General features: G+C 38.6%; 1 protein-coding gene and 1 pseudogene across 2 annotated transcripts in view; both read right to left on the bottom strand.

Moving 5' to 3' along the window:
• Positions 1-8273, bottom strand: part of LOC125176323 (40S ribosomal protein SA-like) — a 120513-nt pseudogene extending 112240 nt beyond the window's left edge.
• Positions 1-18189, bottom strand: part of DLG2 (discs large MAGUK scaffold protein 2) — a 2044734-nt gene that overhangs the window by 1149559 nt on the left and 876986 nt on the right. The gene's annotated exons all lie outside the window — the stretch shown is intronic.

The raw sequence follows: 18189 nt of genomic DNA, 5'->3' as shown, positions 1-18189 counted from the left end.
ATGTTAAAATTTCTGAAATTAAGAGGTAATTCATAGCCATAAAATTCACCTTTTTATAATTCAATATACACAACTCAGTGTTGTTAGTACCTTCACAACACTCCATTTATTCCTGAAGTTTTGTAGCCCCTTATACGGAGCCTGAGACTCCCACATCCTTAGATCCAAGTCCCCATATCTAGTTTTTAAGCACATGCTGACCTGAAAAAAAACAATCTTTATACCAGTTGGTTCCACCCTCATCTTCTCCCCACCCTCTCTACTCAGTTCACATGGTCTTCCAAATGTCTTGGCTCCAGATCTGATACCCCAGCAGCAGAGCCCTGGCTATAGAACTCCTGTTCTGAAGTCCCAAGTTTCCTTTGCTGAAACAGAAGCAAGTCCCGAGCAGTCCCAAGTTTCCTTTGCTAACCACAAGTTAGCATTTAGATCCCAAAGGAAACTTATAGACAGAGTAACAAAGGCTCTTTTATTTCTTAAGACCCTTCCTTCTTGTGAGGGAAGAAAAGTGGCAGCCACATTTCTATGAAAATACTTTAACATTTTCAAATTATCCTTTTTATTCTATGGATAACCAAACACACATAATCATAATTCAGAGTGAAGTAGTTACCAATGACATTTGTGTACATACAGTCCCCTTGAAAAGGAGTTTCAATTCCAAACCTCCTCCTCAAATCTATCAAAAACAGAAAATCAAGTCTGAAATCATTTACTCACCACAACTGCAAATTCCATCTATTTCAAATGGCTTAATTACAAAGTCATGGAATATAATGAAAATGACAATTGACTCTAAGTTAGTGAGTACAATTATAATTAATAGGAGACTGAAAAATGTTTATAGCGCTTGGAAAACAAGAGGTCAGGACATCAATTACAGAGGTAACATAAACGCTTTTCTTTTTGCTATTCATAATTCAAATCCAAGCTATGACATATTGTAACATGTGGCAAAAGGCCCCAGCTTTTCAATCTTGTGCTTAGAGTTTGGGTGATTGAATCAGAACAAAACAGAAAACAAGGCAGGAAATATGGGAGGGAAGGCACTGGGGCCAAAATCTTAGAATACATCCAGGAAAATAAAATTGATTTCCAGATATGCTCTGTACCTTGTATTTCTTCCCAAGCTACTTTGCACCTTCCCCACCAGCACCCTACGTAAGATAACATGAAGAGGCTTATATATGATGATTATAGTAGACTGTATTACTGTTCTCAATTTTCAGTAACTATCCACTGCCCTTTCTCTTAGAAAATGATACAATCCTGCCCTTTGATTTTGCATTTGGTCATATTACATGCTTTGGCTAATGGAATACGAGTAAACACGAACACATTATGTCTTAGCAGAAGCTGGGAGAAGCACCATGAGTTTCTGCCAGTATTCTTGTGTTGACATTCTGTGCTGAGAATGGCATGTCTCAGATGGACACCTTTCCTTAGTTTGGGTTTTAGGATAAGAGGATAAGGGGAGCAGGTCCCCAGCCAGAGAAAAGCCACAGTGACTACAGGTAAGTAACATGAGTGAAAATAAAGGGTTGTTTTTTTTTTTTTTAAATCACAGAGATGTTGGGTACATTTGTTATCATGGCTTACTCATACAATAACAATGTAACATTTATAGGGTCATACAATTTGTCAGATATTGTTTTAAGTGTTTTATATATGTTGTGATTTAATCCTATTTTACACGAGGGGACTGAATCAAAAAAAGTTAAGTAATTTGTACAAAGTTACATTGATAGTAAGTGGCCTAGCCAAAATTTAAACCTAGGCATTCTGGTCTCAGAGGCTAAGAGCTTATCCATTATGCTTCACTGCCTCTCCAGGTATGCATCTGCCATACTTTCGATATTCTTTAATTATTTAAAACTCCTTTTCACCTTCATGACTTTGCACATGCTCATCTCCTGTATGAAATTCCCTTTCACTCTTTTTAATCTAAGAAACTCCTATTCATCCCTCATAACCCAGTTTAGGACTTTTTTTCTCAGTCTTATAACTCCTTATTAACCAGCTGCTGCACCACCCAGAACTTCCTGGACATAGTTCGTTCTTTTATGACGGCATCACCTTCCATAAATACTTTTGTTATAACACTGCTACTACTTTGTTTCAGTGCCTATCTTCTCTTCCAGAGTTGGGGGGAAATATGGAGAGCCTGGGTATCTCAGTCAGTTGAGTGTCTGACTCTTGATCTTGGCTCAGATCATGATCTCTTGGTTTGTGAGGTAGAGATGCACACCTATCTCTTGGGATTCTCTCTCCCTCTTTCTCTGCCCCTCCCCTACTTGTGCTCTCTCTCAAAATAAATAACACTTAAAAAAAGAGTGGGGGAAATATTTCATTTATCTTTAACTCTAGGACTAAACAATGTACCTATGACTATGTGACTATGATGCAGTCAATGATGAAAAAGAGTTTGATGAATGAATGTAAGGATTTCAGTAACCAATTCTATTTGTTTTCAAAGCCAATCAAAGGAAGATCTAGGAGTAGATGGCATTCAGTGACTCTGTGGTTCTATTTTCGTGGCTGATTTCACATTCTAAATCACAAAGAAAGTCACAGAATTTGGTATGTAAAATCCCCTCCACTTGTGGTATGATTTCTTTAGCACAGGTGAATTTGCTCACCTCAGTTTGCATCTCCCTTCTCACCACCACCACCAAGGATTCCTATAGGCATAACGAGAAATTAGGCTAAAGCATTTCTACCTAAACCTCTTTCCTACCATGTGTACTTCTTCTCCTCTGAGCTTAAAACTTGGACCCAAAGGAATAGACATACTGTTTTCTTTTCATGAAAGAGTCGGAGGCTACCTCATAGACCAGTAAGGATTATGATGGTTAATTTCATATGTCAACTGGAATAGGCCATGGGGTATCCAGATGTTCAGTCAAACATTATTCTGGGTGTTTCTGTGAGGATGAGATCTTCTGTGAGGTCTCGTTCTGTGAACAAGATTCACATTAAATCCAAAGACTGAGTAAAACAGATGGCCTTCCATTATGTGGCTAAGCCCTATCCAATTAGTTGAAGGCCTGAAAAGAACAAAAGCTGATCCTCCCCTCCCCCCCCCCCCCAATAAGAGAATTCTCCTGTCTGATGGCCTTTGAACTAGAACATTGGCTCTTACTGGGTCTACAGTTTCTTCTGGCTTTTGAACTCAAATGGAGACATTGGTTGTACAGATTTTAGACTTGCTAGCTTCCATAATCATGTGACCCAATTCCTTATGATAAATCTCTAGATAGTTATAGATAGGTAGATACAGATATATATGTATATATATGACATATAAATCTATTGGTTCTGTTTCCCTAGAGAATTTTAACTAGCACAGGGATGAAATATCTAGAGACCTTCCCATCATCAATGAAATACTTTAGTACCAAATGAATATACTCATCCAAGAGCTAGCTCCATATGCCATTGGATGTGTTATAGTGTGTATATACATGTATACACACACATACATACCAAATGTTTATATTTAAATAATTTCATTCCCAGATTTCTGAAGTAATTACAATAGTCTCTACTTTGTAGATGAAGAAACAAAGCTTAGGAAGGTTTACCTGAGGACAGATATCCAAGAAGTAGAGAAATGAGATCAAAATAGATTAAAAAATCCTGGGGCACCTGGGTGGCTCAGTTGGTTAAGCATCTGACTCCTGATCTCAGCTCAGGTCAGAATCGAACAGGTCCGTGAGTCTGAGCCCTGAATTGGGCTGTCAGTGCAGAGACAGTTTGGGATTCTCTCTCTCCCTCTCTCTCTCTGTCCCTCCCCTGCTCAAGCTCTCTTTCTCAGAATAAATAAAACATTTTTTTAAAAAAACAAAATTTGCATGACTCCAAAGTCTAAGCTATTAATTATTACACATGATACTGAAAATAAACTTCCTTTTAGGGTGGGCAAAATTTACATGCTCTTCTATCTACATAGCTGCTTTTTCAACTCAGTTTACCTGCATTTTGTGAGTTATATAATGGTCCTCTTTTATCACACTTTATTGATAATAATGCCCACATTTTAAGCATCTATTATGTGACAATTTTAATGGAGGTGCTTCAGATATACTGCTTCTAAAGGGGGTCTTACTGAATACTGAGAATTGGTCATTCTTTTCTCTAATTGTGCACATGCAGACACTGAGATTCAGAGAAGTTAAATAGCATGCCTAAGGTCATGCAACTAGGAAGTGAGCGAGTGGGAGGGCACCAGGTCTGGCTCCACCCTTCTCCTTGCCCTGTCTGCTGGTAGTAAGCTCTCCAGCACCTCATGTCCTCACGTGCTCTCTCACCCCACTACTCGAATTATGTCTGGCATATTTTTGGGAACAGAGGAGATAGGGTGGATATGTGTTGGGTATGGGTACAGCGTCTAGAGTAGGCTTCTATAAGAAAGGAGAGGGCATGATAGAGACTCTTCCAAAGGTTTGTACAAAGTCCTGAAATGCACTCTTAGAGACAGCGTTGTGAGTGATTAGGAGCTTAGACTCTGGGGCAAGGTTGTCTGGGTTAGAATCCTGGCCCTGTCATTTCACCAATTGTGTGACCTTGAGCAACTTGTTTAACCTCTCAGTGCCTCCATTTCTGTAATTGCAAAATAGAGTAATAATAATATTCACTTAAGAGGATTGTGTGAGGACAAAATGAGTTAATATGTTTTTTAAAAAAGGTACTTGTGACTTGCACGTATTAGGCTGTTAAGTGTTAGCTATTATTAGTGTTAATACTGAATACTTCATGTTCTTATTTGCAATTTATGACACCACTTAGAAACTATAAATGTGTTTCTAAATTCTGACACTATTCTCACTTGGCAGGTAAGTAATCAACTTTATAAAATGGAAACATTAGGCTTTCAAGATATTTGCACACAGTGAGGAAAGCTAATGTACCTTTTGTAAAACAGAAAGTACCATTTTTATGGAGATACAGACGTGGACAATATGAAAACCTGAATAATATGAGCATAAATACTAAAAACACACTTATGGTAAAATATAAATTTATGTCTAGTCTGAGGCAAATAAAGTCTTTAAACTCAAAATTGAGAAAAGTATGAGAGGATTAGAATATAGATTGATGTTTAATAAGTAGATTTTATTGCAAAAAATGCACCTTTGTGTCTCTACATTAAAAATTAACTCTGGTAGAAAGAGCACTGAAATAGAAGTCAAAATAATGGAGCTGTTATTCTGGGTATATTATTTCACAGAAATTGGGTGGAGGTTTATGTGGCTAATATTCTTTACCCCTGAGAAAAACAACAGGGATTGAGTCAGATCTCACTGTGGACCCAGCTCTGCTACATGCCTGCTGTACGGAGAGTGTGCAAGTTAACAAGTCAGAATAGGAATGCCCGTTGAAAAGAGCAATGCCTATTTGTGTTTTGCACAGTGTTGCGCACAGTGCCTGACAGAGAGTGCCCTTGTCTCCAGACCCCATTTTCTTCACTTGTAGGTCCCTTCCAAGTCCATATTTCTATAATGCCATGATCCTGAGTCCAACATTCTAGGCTGACTTTATTGAAGAAGTTGCTGAATGGATTCTTCTGGCAATTTCAATCCTACAGTGCATTTGTTTCTTCTTTATGCAGCTGAGTTTTAAAGATAGGTTTTGGCAAATGTTCTCTGCATCCTCAATGTATCCTTGAATAATCAAATAGAAAGAGACTAGCTTCCCAGATACCATTTCTGTGAAGAGAATTGCTGTGATCAAAATGCCTCTTTCGCTGAATGACCTTTCTGATAAGACTAAATAGAAATGGTTTAAGTACTCATTATAGGTTTATTTAGCTCCACAGACGATTCCTTCAAGCTGCATCCACTGAAGGTTTGGATGGCATCAAAAATCAGCATTCTGGGAAGAAACACTGAAACACTTTCACAATGTTCCCTAGTGGCTTCAGGTGTGTCCTTTCAGAGCAAGCATTTTATCTCTGAATCTGCAAGTCAAGCCACCACCACTATTCACTAATAATTGTTATCTTCTTTCCCTCCATTTCTACATCTAATCCTCATTTTTTGACATTATTTTTACATCCAATTTTTATATTAGTTTTTGTCACTTTCATGCCAAGAAGACTGAAAGCATTATGCAAAAAACAAATGATGGGTATCCAGGACTCAAAAAATATCTGTCTACAATGTACCAGGCACTGTTCTAGATGGTGATATAAAAAAATAAACAGAATGGATAAGACTCCCTGACATCACAGGTATATATTTAAATGTCTGTGGTGGGGGGGGGGGTGTGGCAACAAACAAATGAATAAATATTTTATGTACTATATCTGATCTTGATAAATGTGATGGAGAAAAATACCAGAGGGAAAATAACAGGAAGTCTGGTGTCTCCTAGCCACACCCTGTCTCTTTACTCCTTGAACACAAAGCTTGACTACATTCCCTGATCCCCCTTGAAGTCAGTAAGGGCCATCTGACAAAGTTTTGACAGATGGAATGTAATTTCAGAAGAATGCTGTGCTCCAGTTTTAGGCCTAGCTCCTAAAGAGTCCTGTGAAGATCCTCCATGATCACTCTCTTCCCTTGTTTGCTGGATAAACACAGAAAAATAGTGGGTGACTCTCAGACCATGGAATGGTTGGAACCATCTACAAGGGAAGATCCAGTTCTGGGGCCCTTGAAAATCTATATGGAACAGACTCTCCTTTTTCATTCACCACCCAGATATGGACTATGATGAGAGAGTGAAACAAATCTTATGGTATTAAGCCATTGAGATCGGTTTAGTAGTCAAGACTGCATTGATTTTTATAAGGAATTTCTTCTAGTGGAAAAAAAGAGATGTTTGCAATATTGGTGATAAATGCTACAGGAGAGTGAAGTACACAGTTCCCTAAGATTGGGGGTGAAGGGCCTTCAATCCATAACTGAAAGGATTAAGAAAGTGCCTAAAAAGTTGAAACCTGTGTTAAAATTTGAAGAAAGGGCAGCATTGACCTGACAAAAAAAGGTGAGACAAGGAGTTTCCTTGCAAAGCTCAGCATATGCAAAGGCACTGGGGCCCAATAAAACTGGGCCTGCTGTGGGAACTTTAGAAAGCTGGAGATTAGTCTGTATGGGGTTGATGGAAGAATGGATAGTTAAGATCAGATCTTGGAGGCCCTTCAAGCCATCCAAAGGAGTTAAGAGGAATGGGATGGAAGGAAGAGTAACATGGTCAGGCTCAATTCCAACCTTCCTCCTGATTGCATTAACACAGTCTCAGCTACCCTGTCTCTCTCATTAATAAGATGTCCATATCTAAATGAAATGTGTAAGGTTTCAAAGGGTAGTCTCTTTCTCTTCCTTTAATTTGGTTTTCAGGATATGAAGTAGGCATCCTAATCATTTATCATATTTAAATCAAGAAAGCACTATCACTATACATGATTTTAATGAATAAACCATGAGGAAAAAGAATAACTTCAGTGATATATTCTATGCTGACTCTCTCCAGGACTGGAGGCGATCAAAGAGTAGGGTGCTTATGATGGGGTGCCAGTGTGTCTACCAGAAGCTCCAGAACCCTAAAGTCATGCCATTTCACAAAAGGCTCACTCACAGTTTCCAACTCTGCTTGCCTGATCTCTAGTAGCAGAATCATTTAAACATCAATGCAAACCTCTGATTAAACATGTGCTGTGTACTTTACATACACTGTCACTAATCACAATACCAGCTGCAAGACCAATGTTATAATTTTGATTTTACAGACAAGAAAACAGCTTCTAAGAGTTCAAAGTCATATAAATCCTAGTGGAGTCAGGATTTGAATCCAGGTCTGCCTGAGCCAAAGTCCCTATCCTTTCCATCATATCATTCTCACCTTAACACTACAGAAGCATAATCAGTCTGATTCTGGGTAAGTCTGGGGGTTCGTGGTCCAAAACACCATTAATTTCAAGACTTGTATTTTATCTTAAAAATTCCTATGAACTTAGTATTCTTCTTAATGACAGAGCTTATTTTTTGAATTTATTTTTATTTTGAATTATTCAAAGAAAAAATCACAGGTGTGCTTGGCTGGCTCAGTCGGAAGAGTGTGCAACTCTTGATCTTGGGGTTTTAAGTTTGATCCCCACATTGGGTGTAGAGATTACTAAAAAAAATAAATAAAACTTTTTTAAAAACAAAAGAAAAATTACATATTCACAACCTCCTCTCAGCAAGTCTTTAATAACACTTACTTGCTGTGATTATCCTCGGTTTTATGCTCCTGGCATGAGGCCACACATCCCCACATAGGTTGCGCATGCCCCATAGGTTAACAAGACAAACACTACATCAAGCAGCTGTATCACCCTCTTTCCACACTTCAGGAATGTACCTGGGACAATGCCATTCTTGACCCTGAAAAGCAGCAGTGCCTCTGAAGACTGTAACTCTATAAATGCCCTACAGCTAGAGGAGCAAAATGACAAGTCTGGGGAAGAGATTAACCATACAGCCTTCTGCTCTGGAGACCTACTGTCATATAAACACTGCTGAAAATTGCTGTCTCTGCCAAACAGAATGACTTCTGTCTTAGCTATTATCCATGTAATGAGTCCTTAGTAGAGACAAAAATAAATAAAAGGTGGCTTATATAGAAAATTCTGAAATAAGTACAAATTCTTTTCCAGGCACAGTCCAGCAAGTTTTACCACTTATTCAATGACTGTTGTGGGCTTCTCCCCTTGGTTTAATCTTGGCTTCTGAAGATTCACCTGAGTCAGGCACTATTCTGAGAACAGACCTAAAAGCGATTATACGAACTGAGTGAGTCTAGGAAATGTAGAAAGGTAGCTGGCTTCAAAAACTTGGTGAAAGTTGATTTTTTTTGTTTTTTGTCCTCTTGCATTTGTAGGTTTCAGAAGAACAGAGAAGTCTTCTCCGAGAGAATGCTGAGGCAGCCAAAACTTGCACAATGAGTTGGAAAGAGCCAGATGATGCATTTAGTATTGGGAACGGAGGAGAGAGAGAAACGGAAAAAGGGGCACATGTGGTAGATTGAAAAAACAGATAATGGGGCTGCTCGGTGGCTCAGTTGGTTGAGCCTATGGCTCAGGTCATGATCTCATGGTTCCTGAGTTCGAGCCCCAAGTCAGGCTCTGCTGAAATGCGAGCCCACTTTGGATTCTCTGTCTCCCTCTATTTGCCCCTTCCCCACTCTCTCTCAAAAATAAATTTTAAAAAATATATAAGTCAATATATCTGAGGTTGTCTTAAGTATGCCTCAGCTTCAACATAAGTGTAAGTCTGAAGATCACTCACTTCCATCTATCTGTTCATTCATTGTGCCAGGAGCTATCCTAAATGTTAGACTTATGAACATGAGTAAGTCATAGTTAAGTAAAAACTGAATGCAGACCTCATAGCTAAAGTCTCAGCAGCCGTCTTAGACCATGACATGACCTTGGGGATGGACATCACCGATAAGGGTAGTGGAGTACAGAAAAAGAGAGTCTAGGAATTGTAGAGCTGCCTTAGAATCCCTAGCTCTGAATTTCTTCTTTGTAAGACAAAAATATCATTTAATTAATATTATTTGGGATTTACACTATATGCAGCTGAACCCAATCCCAACTGATTTAGAGAGGCAGCATGGTGTAGATTAAGAAAAAGGATAGACTTTGGAGCCAGATCTGGGTTTGAATCCTGGCTCTACCAAATATAATCTGTGTTTTCTCCCATCAGAATCAGAGTGATTATAAGATGGGTAAAGGGTTACAGATACTATAAATACATGCCTAGCATACAGTAAGTGTTCAATAAATTGTGGCATTAGGTGGAAATTATATATATATATGCATATATATATGTATTTATATAATTATGTTTATATATGTATACATCTTAAACCTACAAATGAAAAAATACCAGAATCCTTAGCTCCTAAAAAAAATCACACTAAATTAGTGAAGACTGTGATAGTTAGGAATAAGAAATCTTCTGGAGAACTGGAGGGAAACTTGGAGTGAGATTAGAAAATTACTGAATTAGGTACATTTCAAAATAAGTGTAGTGTATCTCCTTAAAGAATATAGTCTGTAAGCTATTAAAAGAGATTACTTATGGGACCTCTTCACCCCTTATTCTACACCTGTCAATTTAGGTTGAAAATCACACTACCTGCAATTTACTCACCACAACCAGAGCACTGTCGTCTGGGAACAGCAAAAAATACAAATATTGGTTTGCTCTGTTCTGAGGAACATGGGTAACAGCTTTCATTTACTTTCAGAGTTAATTAGCTTTGGCCTTAGGCCCAGACCCTGAATCATCAGTTCTTTTCTTCAGTTGCTTGCCAACGGGCAGCAGAGTCCCTAAGAGGTAGAGGAAAATGGCAACAAGACATACACACTCTAGGTTTAATTCTTACGCAAACTTTTTGAAAACCAAAAGTTAAAAACAGAAATGAGTGCAATAGTGACAGTGACATAGTGGCAAATGTCCCTCCACATGGTTCCATCTTTATGAATTCTTTTTCATGAAGCCTGGACTATTTGTTCATGGTGTCACATGAACGGTACTCTGCTGGGGAAATCCATATGACCCCGGGTCACTTTCTGACTGGTAACACATCTTCACACAGTCTGCTCAATTGAAAAGCTTAAATTACCTAAGTCTTCAAGAGAAAATTTTCTGCCCCCAGGATGACTATTTATGATTGTGATACTACATGGGTGAACACAGTATGATTCATTCAATAAATATTCACTCTTATTAAGTAACAGGTAGTATGGCTGTTTGCCTCCTTCCAGATTAGATTGGTGATCCTCTCTCCTGCTGACTGCAGAGTCATACATTTCTCCACCCTTCTATTGAAACTGTATTTTCTCATTACTCTATAGGTCCAGATATTCCTGGGTAATATTTCATACCAGACAAAAGTGGGCTTCAAGCATGATATCTCCTGCTGACCATTATCACATGTTCTATCCCATTGGATGGGATATAAGAGATATTTGAAGAATAACAAAAATTCATTTGCAACTCCTCATTGACCTTCTTCCAGCCTTTGACAAGGACAGAAATCAGCCAGGAGTTAAGCTTCATGACAGTAATATGTGATTATGTGTCCATAAATAGGCATATACTACTTGTGTGTGGGAGTGGGTGGGTGGGTGTTGGTCATGAATGTGTGCCTTCACTGTCCTTACATGGGCTCATCTCTTAATTTCTAAGGTCTATGACTTCAGACTCCACCTCACTTAGCTCATGAGCCAAGCTTGAATAAGGTTGCCCATCCATTAATGGTTTTTCCCCATGAGCTAATCAAAACAAGTTGTGCTGTCACTAATTTTGTATTCTGAAAAACCCTTGGAATTGTGGAGGCTCCCCAAGAGGGGACCTATCTCTTTCTCGACTGTATAAACCCAGTATGTAACATCAGGCTTTTGGCCTCCCTTTCCTCATTTGCAAAAAGGTACAACTAGAGACCAAAGATAAACTTGACCTGCTAAGTAGAAACTCTGTGATCCAGTCCAACCCTGCAGGCCCCTCTGTCCAGGGTCTTGATTTTGTTGTCTAGATTTCCAATACCTACCTGGATTGTTCTTAACAGATCAATGAATTAACTGGCTTGGCTACCTCAATTTCAGCATTAGTGCCACCTACAATCTTTGGCCAACCCCTCCTAGATTAGACCTCCTTAGGTAACGATGTCAAATTCTTTGTGCCCTCTTGGACACTGCCAGTCAGGAGGCTGACCTTCCTCCTTGGAAACTAGCCTTACAGCTGGCTTAGTCCCTGCCACCATCTTCTCTCCATATTTTTTTCCAGTCATGGGGCAGACAGTGCAGCATACTTGTCAGCTAAGTCACCCTGAGTTAAAACACACACATATATGACACTACATTTATGTTTACACACCTGAATAGCTGTAAGTGTGTGTGTGTGTATATTTGTGTGTATGTGTAAATACAAAGACACACTGATACATATGTACAAACTCTCTAAAGACTTGCAGTATTATGGCAACTGCTTCAGAAAACACCACCTGGATTCCATTTCCTTAATGAAAGTAGTCCTGAAAATAAGCCTCTGGGGGTAAAAACCTAAAAGAAATTAAGAAAGAGAAGATATAAATATGGCAATGGCTCTAAGAAGCAGTGTTTGTCTCCTAGGGAGGTAATACTATGTTCAGGGAATAATGTCAGGGGCTCTGGGAAGTCTCTCCGTACCAAAAGCCTTTCCCAGGGGCTCCAAGATGCCTTTGAATAAGACAAGGCCTGCCATTCCACACGTGAAATTCAGGCTCAAAACCCAAAATGCCCCAGGGAATCCTACAATGCTTGCTACAGCTTTTAAATCCTGGTAGCTCCTGGGTTATGTTTTTCTTTTTTGTTGTTTTAGTTTGAAAAAAAAAATTAAATGTTCCCATAATACCAGTTGCCTGACACAGTCCACTTTGCTTATTTCTAGAAACTGTTTAATCCCTAGTTGAAATTCATGGATAACTGATATTTAAAATGACAGTATTTTGCCCCTGCTTTGATAGCCAGTCCTAGCTTATTGTCCCATCTCTTATTCCTTTTCACAGAGGAAGACAGAATTACTGGGTTCTAGGTCCAGGTTTCCCCACTGAGTGCACAAGGTTCTTGTGCATAGGAAATTTGGCCTCTTTCTCCTTACTTCTCTGCCTAAACCAATCAGAGGTGGGTTCCTAGGTGTGTGTGCCTCCTGTGAAGTCTCCACATCCCTTAAGTTGTCTCACTATGTAGTTACAGAGGCAGACAGCATGTCCTTCTGAATATCACACAAGAGCTATATCCTCCAACTTGGCCTCTATCAGTAACGAAATGGTACTAGGGTGCTTCTGCTGACTTGTTTCTCAGTTGATCCAGACTGAGACAGGGAAGCAAGATGTGAGCTTTTTACCGAGCCCAATCAATGATGTAAGGGTCTTTTTAGTAACAATAATTTGATGATGGGTTGGCTCTTTATGTCTAGGAAATAAAAAATCACCTTGGATGTGGAAAATACTTCAGAAACAAAAGCTAGAGACCTGAAGAAAAACACCCAACTTCATCACTAGCCAACTCTTTTATTTTTCCCTTTACTTTGGTTTTAAGGGAATCTGTATTTCCAGGGATTCTAAAATAAAAGTTCTTAAGAACTACCTATGAAGTAAAATAACCAAAGTCTTGAGAGATTAGATGATTTTCCAAAGGCCACATAGAAGAACTGCAAGTAGGACCCAAGGCCCTGTAGTACAGTCTAAAAACCTCTGATCAGATCAACACCTACTAATAAAAGAAAAATACCAATGGCAACAACCATTAAATTACTTAATACACGGAGCACTACTCTATTTCAGCCATTCTCCTAAATGCTTTGACATATTTCCTAATTCATAACATATTTTCTGTGACCAGTGATGTACTTGATTCTGTATTACATACTGCAAATGCAGACATAAATAACATAAGTGGTCCCTGTCCTTACAGTCTAGTAGGGTTGACAGATATAAACACAATGTACTTATTAGCAAATCACCATTTAATTATGCTGCAACATGTACTCAAGGAAGCATAGAGTATTATGCCAGAATATAGCAAAAGACCTGAGGCTTACAAGATAAGCAGATAAATTAGGATGGGGGAAGAGTATGGAAGGACATTCAAGGCAGATCCAACAACATGTGAAAAAACTCAGTAGCAGAAAGGGGACATGGCAAAAACAAGGGTGGGGGTGATGACAGGAGATGAAAATGGAGAAGTCACAATGGGAAATATCAGGAAGGACCATGGAGGTCATGAAGAGAATTCTGGGTTTTATCCCAAGAGTAACTGTAATCCATTAAAGGGTTTTAAGCAGGGGAGTGGCATGATCAGATGTGTATTTTTTTTTAAGTTTATTTATTTATTTTTGAAAGAGAGAGAGAGAGGAAATGAGTGAGTGGGGCAGGGGCAGAGAGACATGGAGACACAGGACATGAAGCGGGCTCTGCAATGACAGCAGAGAGCCCAATGTGGGGGTCGAACTCACAAACCTTAAGATCATGACTTGAGCTGAAGTTGGATGCTCAAAATGACTGAGCCACCCAGGTGCCCCCAATTTTGAAAAAAAAATGTGCCAATGATTTGAAAATGATAGGGGGAAAAATTAGGTGCATGGCTAAATTTCAAGGGATGGGAATCATAATGATATGGGTTAAGGTATTCATTGAAGTAGGTTGTATAAATGTGGGGAAGAAAGTCTGTTGTAATTTCTTTTTGAATTGTATTTAGTCAGTTGGGACATCCCCCGAAAATGAGTTCATTTCAGGACATTTGAGTAGTTTAACTTACACCTGTTTATGAGAGCTTAAAACTTCACAGTCTGGAACTCTCCTGCTGATTGCAAATGATTTGGGGAGCCATTAAATAAATGGTGGGCTCCTCTTACAGCAGTAAAGGCATTATTATAAGAAAGAGCAATGAGGGGGAAAAAACTAGTATTTCTCTAGTGACCAAACCTGAACAAAATTTTTTTGTTAACTAGAAATAAGAACTACTTACAAACCAATCCTTATAATAACATTTCTGCATAGAATCATTATAATCTGACACAGATTTTTCAAATTTCTGTGAAACATCATTTCAGTCCTAACATTTAAAAAGTCTACTAACTCACATTGCATATACAAATTGCATACAGAGCAATATTAACCTAATATTCATACAAAGCAAAATTCTTCACAGACTAAATGAAGATGGAACTCCAAATCTGCAGAATGCCATTAAGGTTCAAGGCAATTAATGAGTTGCAAAAGCTCCCTTGTAACAAACTGTGTCCCTGAAGATTCATTAAAAGACTCTCTGGAAAAAAAAGGCTTTCTCATCCTACCACTTCTTCCTCCATCCACATCCAGATGGTCAGAGTCACCCCAAACCTCTATCATTGCTTTTCTGTTCTTTCAGACTCTGGACAATGTCATCTGTTCCCAGGGATATGTATATCACATGTAAACTAATGACACACACATACTTTCTGTTTGGCTCTGACATTTATCTTTGAGTGTTGTCTTGCCCACCACCAAAAGCACCAGCAGCCTCCCTCTGTTTTCAGTCTAATGCACTAGTATTTAACAGGGCAAGCCACATTAACACAGAGAAGAGGCAGACAGCTCATCCAGGTACTGAAGAAGCAAAATGTGGAGGTGATTTTTTTAAAAATGTGGAATATGGATTCAAACTGATCTGAATTTTAATTTCACTCTTGTCCCATACTGGTGTTGTGAATTTTGACAAATTCTTCAGTTTTAAGAGCTTCATTTTCTACACTTGTACATGGAAATAAGACCAATCTCTTACAATTATAATAAGGCTTACTAAGATCATATACTTAAAATGATTCCTGGTCCATACTTACTCCTAAAAACCTGTAACTTTATTTAATGATTATTTATTACACACACAGAGAGAGAGAGAGAGAGGGAGAGAGAGAGGCAGAGAAAGAGGAAGAGAGAGAATCCCAAGCAGGCTCCACAATGTCAGCACAGAGCCCAATGGGGGGGCTTGAACACATGAACCGTGAGATCATGACTTGAGCTGAAACCACGAGTTGTACACTTAACTGACTGAGCCATCCAGGAGTCCCAAAACTTGTAACTTCCATCAAGATCATCATTATCACTTAATAGCTAGCCAGCTTCTCATTGTAAATACACATTTATACCCTGATTTAATGTGTTATGTATATGGTGGGAAAAGTGGTTTAGAAATTAACAGAAATGGGCTCTACTTCCCTATCCTGTCTTGTTAGCTACATGACTTAGGTGAGTTATGTAAATTTCTAAATGTTGTATTTCTGTTTCTTTGTAATATGGAAACAATAGTACTTATTGCCTAAGTAAGTTTTGAGAGATAATTTAATGTATGACTATATAAAATATGTATTTTCATGTGAGGAAGTTCCTAGTTGAGTCAGTTGAGTTGCTTAGGATAAAGAATATAATTTTTTGTAGAAATAATGTTACAAATGGCAGGTATGTTTGCAAGCTGGTCCACAGCAACACATTCACTTCAAGAATAGCTTAAAAACCATGAATTTGGTATGGAAAATCTATTCCAAATCATCAGCAATGACTCCAGTAAGAGAACAAAAAGGAATAACGTTTTATCCCAGTGCTGATGCTAGAAACAAAACGCAATGAGAGGTGTCTGCAGAGGCTGATGAAGATGTGGAAGTTCTGATGTCAATATGGTGATTTTCATAAATTATGGAGTTTGATGACTGATTCCAGCTGGCTTCTCCCAATGTTTCAGGCTCCAAAATAAAACAGAGAGATAATCAGACAGGTTGTCCTGAAGTGATAGGCAAGGATGAAAGAAATCGGAAAAAATAGGAGGGCAAGAAAGAATATGTGAAGGAGAGTTACTTCAGGAAGAATCTCCACTCTGTTATAAGTGATAGAGTATTTGAAGATTTAAAAAGGGCGGGGGGGGGGACTTACTTATAATAGCTACAATTTATTGAGAGTTTACTATATTCCAGGGCCTGTTCTCTTTCATAGGTATTGAAGGTATGTAATCTCTATGCTTAGCCAAAAAGGTAGTGGGATCATGGTTCTTATAGATGGGGAAATTCAGACTCAGTTAAAAATACATTAAGTTGTAAAACTGGGACCTGAACCTAGATAGTCTGGATCCAGAGCTCATGCTCTTTGATAACAGAGGGTATATATACAGGTAAATATGACAGTCATATTTTCTGCCTTCAAGAAGCCACAATCATGCTACATTATGGAGCCAAGCAGGTGGCCCAGTGCCTGGATATAACTTGATTGCCCAAGAACACTAAGTGAAGGCACATCATCACCTTTCCGAATAAGCAATATTAAAGCCATTTCCAATTCTTCACTTCCTTTTTTTTTTTCATGGTATTAAAATCTTTCACTGTGTGCCCTGGTCTCTCTGCAACAACATATGGTCTTAGCCTTTATTCAAGCTCTGGTCAACCTCCTTCCTCCTCCTCACCAGACTTCTGGGTAGAACCCTCAGTCATCTTCAAAGCTCTTTCCATCTGTCCCTTTGACCCTGTATCAACTTAGCTTTTTGTTGAAAAACTCTAGACCATAGAGGGACTATGGCAATTTGCTTAATGTTATAAGTATTAGCACAAAGATAATCTCTTTCAAGGCCAATCCTTGCCCTTTGGACCAACCAACTCCCTGCTTCCTCACGTCCTCAGGATTCCAGGGTTAGTCTACCTATTCATATAGTGCTGGTCCTCTCAGAAAAGAAACTCATTTATTATTCAAACTGATCTTGGAATCAGAAGTATCATTTCAATTGAGGGGTAGAGGGACTGGCATTTCTCCAGTTAAAACCTTTCCTAAATATTTATCTAATCTGATGTAGTAAAATAAACATTGCCTTTGGAGCCAGACATACTCAGATTCAAATATCTGCTCTTCTATTTCCTAGCTGTGTAAATTTGGACAAAGTTAACCTCTCCATAAGGTAGCAGCTAACACCAGAGCTTGTACTGCTAGTGTGAGAGTTAAAGAAAATGGTGCTAATGCCATGCTTGCATGTAATGTTCTCTTTTCAGGTCAGTTGTCTTTTAGTGGTATGTAAATATGGTCCTTAGTCTGTGGATTTTTAAATGACAAAACTCAAGTTGAGTACCCAGGGAAAAGGACATGTTGATCATTGTGTCACTTGTAAACTCTTCCAGTCAATAAGCTGGATTCTTTATAAGAATGTATCACTGATCAATTTATTCAACAAACATTTATCAAGTACCTACCATATGCCAGGCTCTAGTCAGAACACTGGGATTCAACAGCCAACAAAATCCATCAATATCTCTTAGAACCACACTGCATCTCAGATTATATGACTTCATTGGAATGAGTTCATTTCTATTTAATTTACTTTAGATAGTTGCCAGAACCTCAATTTTCCTTAAATATAAAAGTCAACTTGAGAAATGTATTATCATACTGGAAAACAGTGACTGAAGATAATTTCAAATTGTGTACTGCTCCCCACCCCACCAAATCCCTTCTTCCCCAGATGTGAGGAAATAGGGGATATCAGAGAATATGTGTCTGTCGATGCTAGGTGATTTACTTTATTTCCTTTTTATTCCTTAGAAACTCTGTGAAGTAGAAAATTTACAGATGGACAGCCTAAAGTTCAGAAAGGTTAAGTGACTTTGAGGAAGGTCACAAAGCTACTAAACCAGATTTGTCAAG

This window comes from Prionailurus viverrinus, chromosome D1, assembly GCF_022837055.1.
Source record: "Prionailurus viverrinus isolate Anna chromosome D1, UM_Priviv_1.0, whole genome shotgun sequence".
Taxonomy (NCBI): domain Eukaryota; kingdom Metazoa; phylum Chordata; class Mammalia; order Carnivora; family Felidae; genus Prionailurus; species Prionailurus viverrinus.
This window is presented reverse-complemented; position numbering and strand designations above follow the sequence as displayed.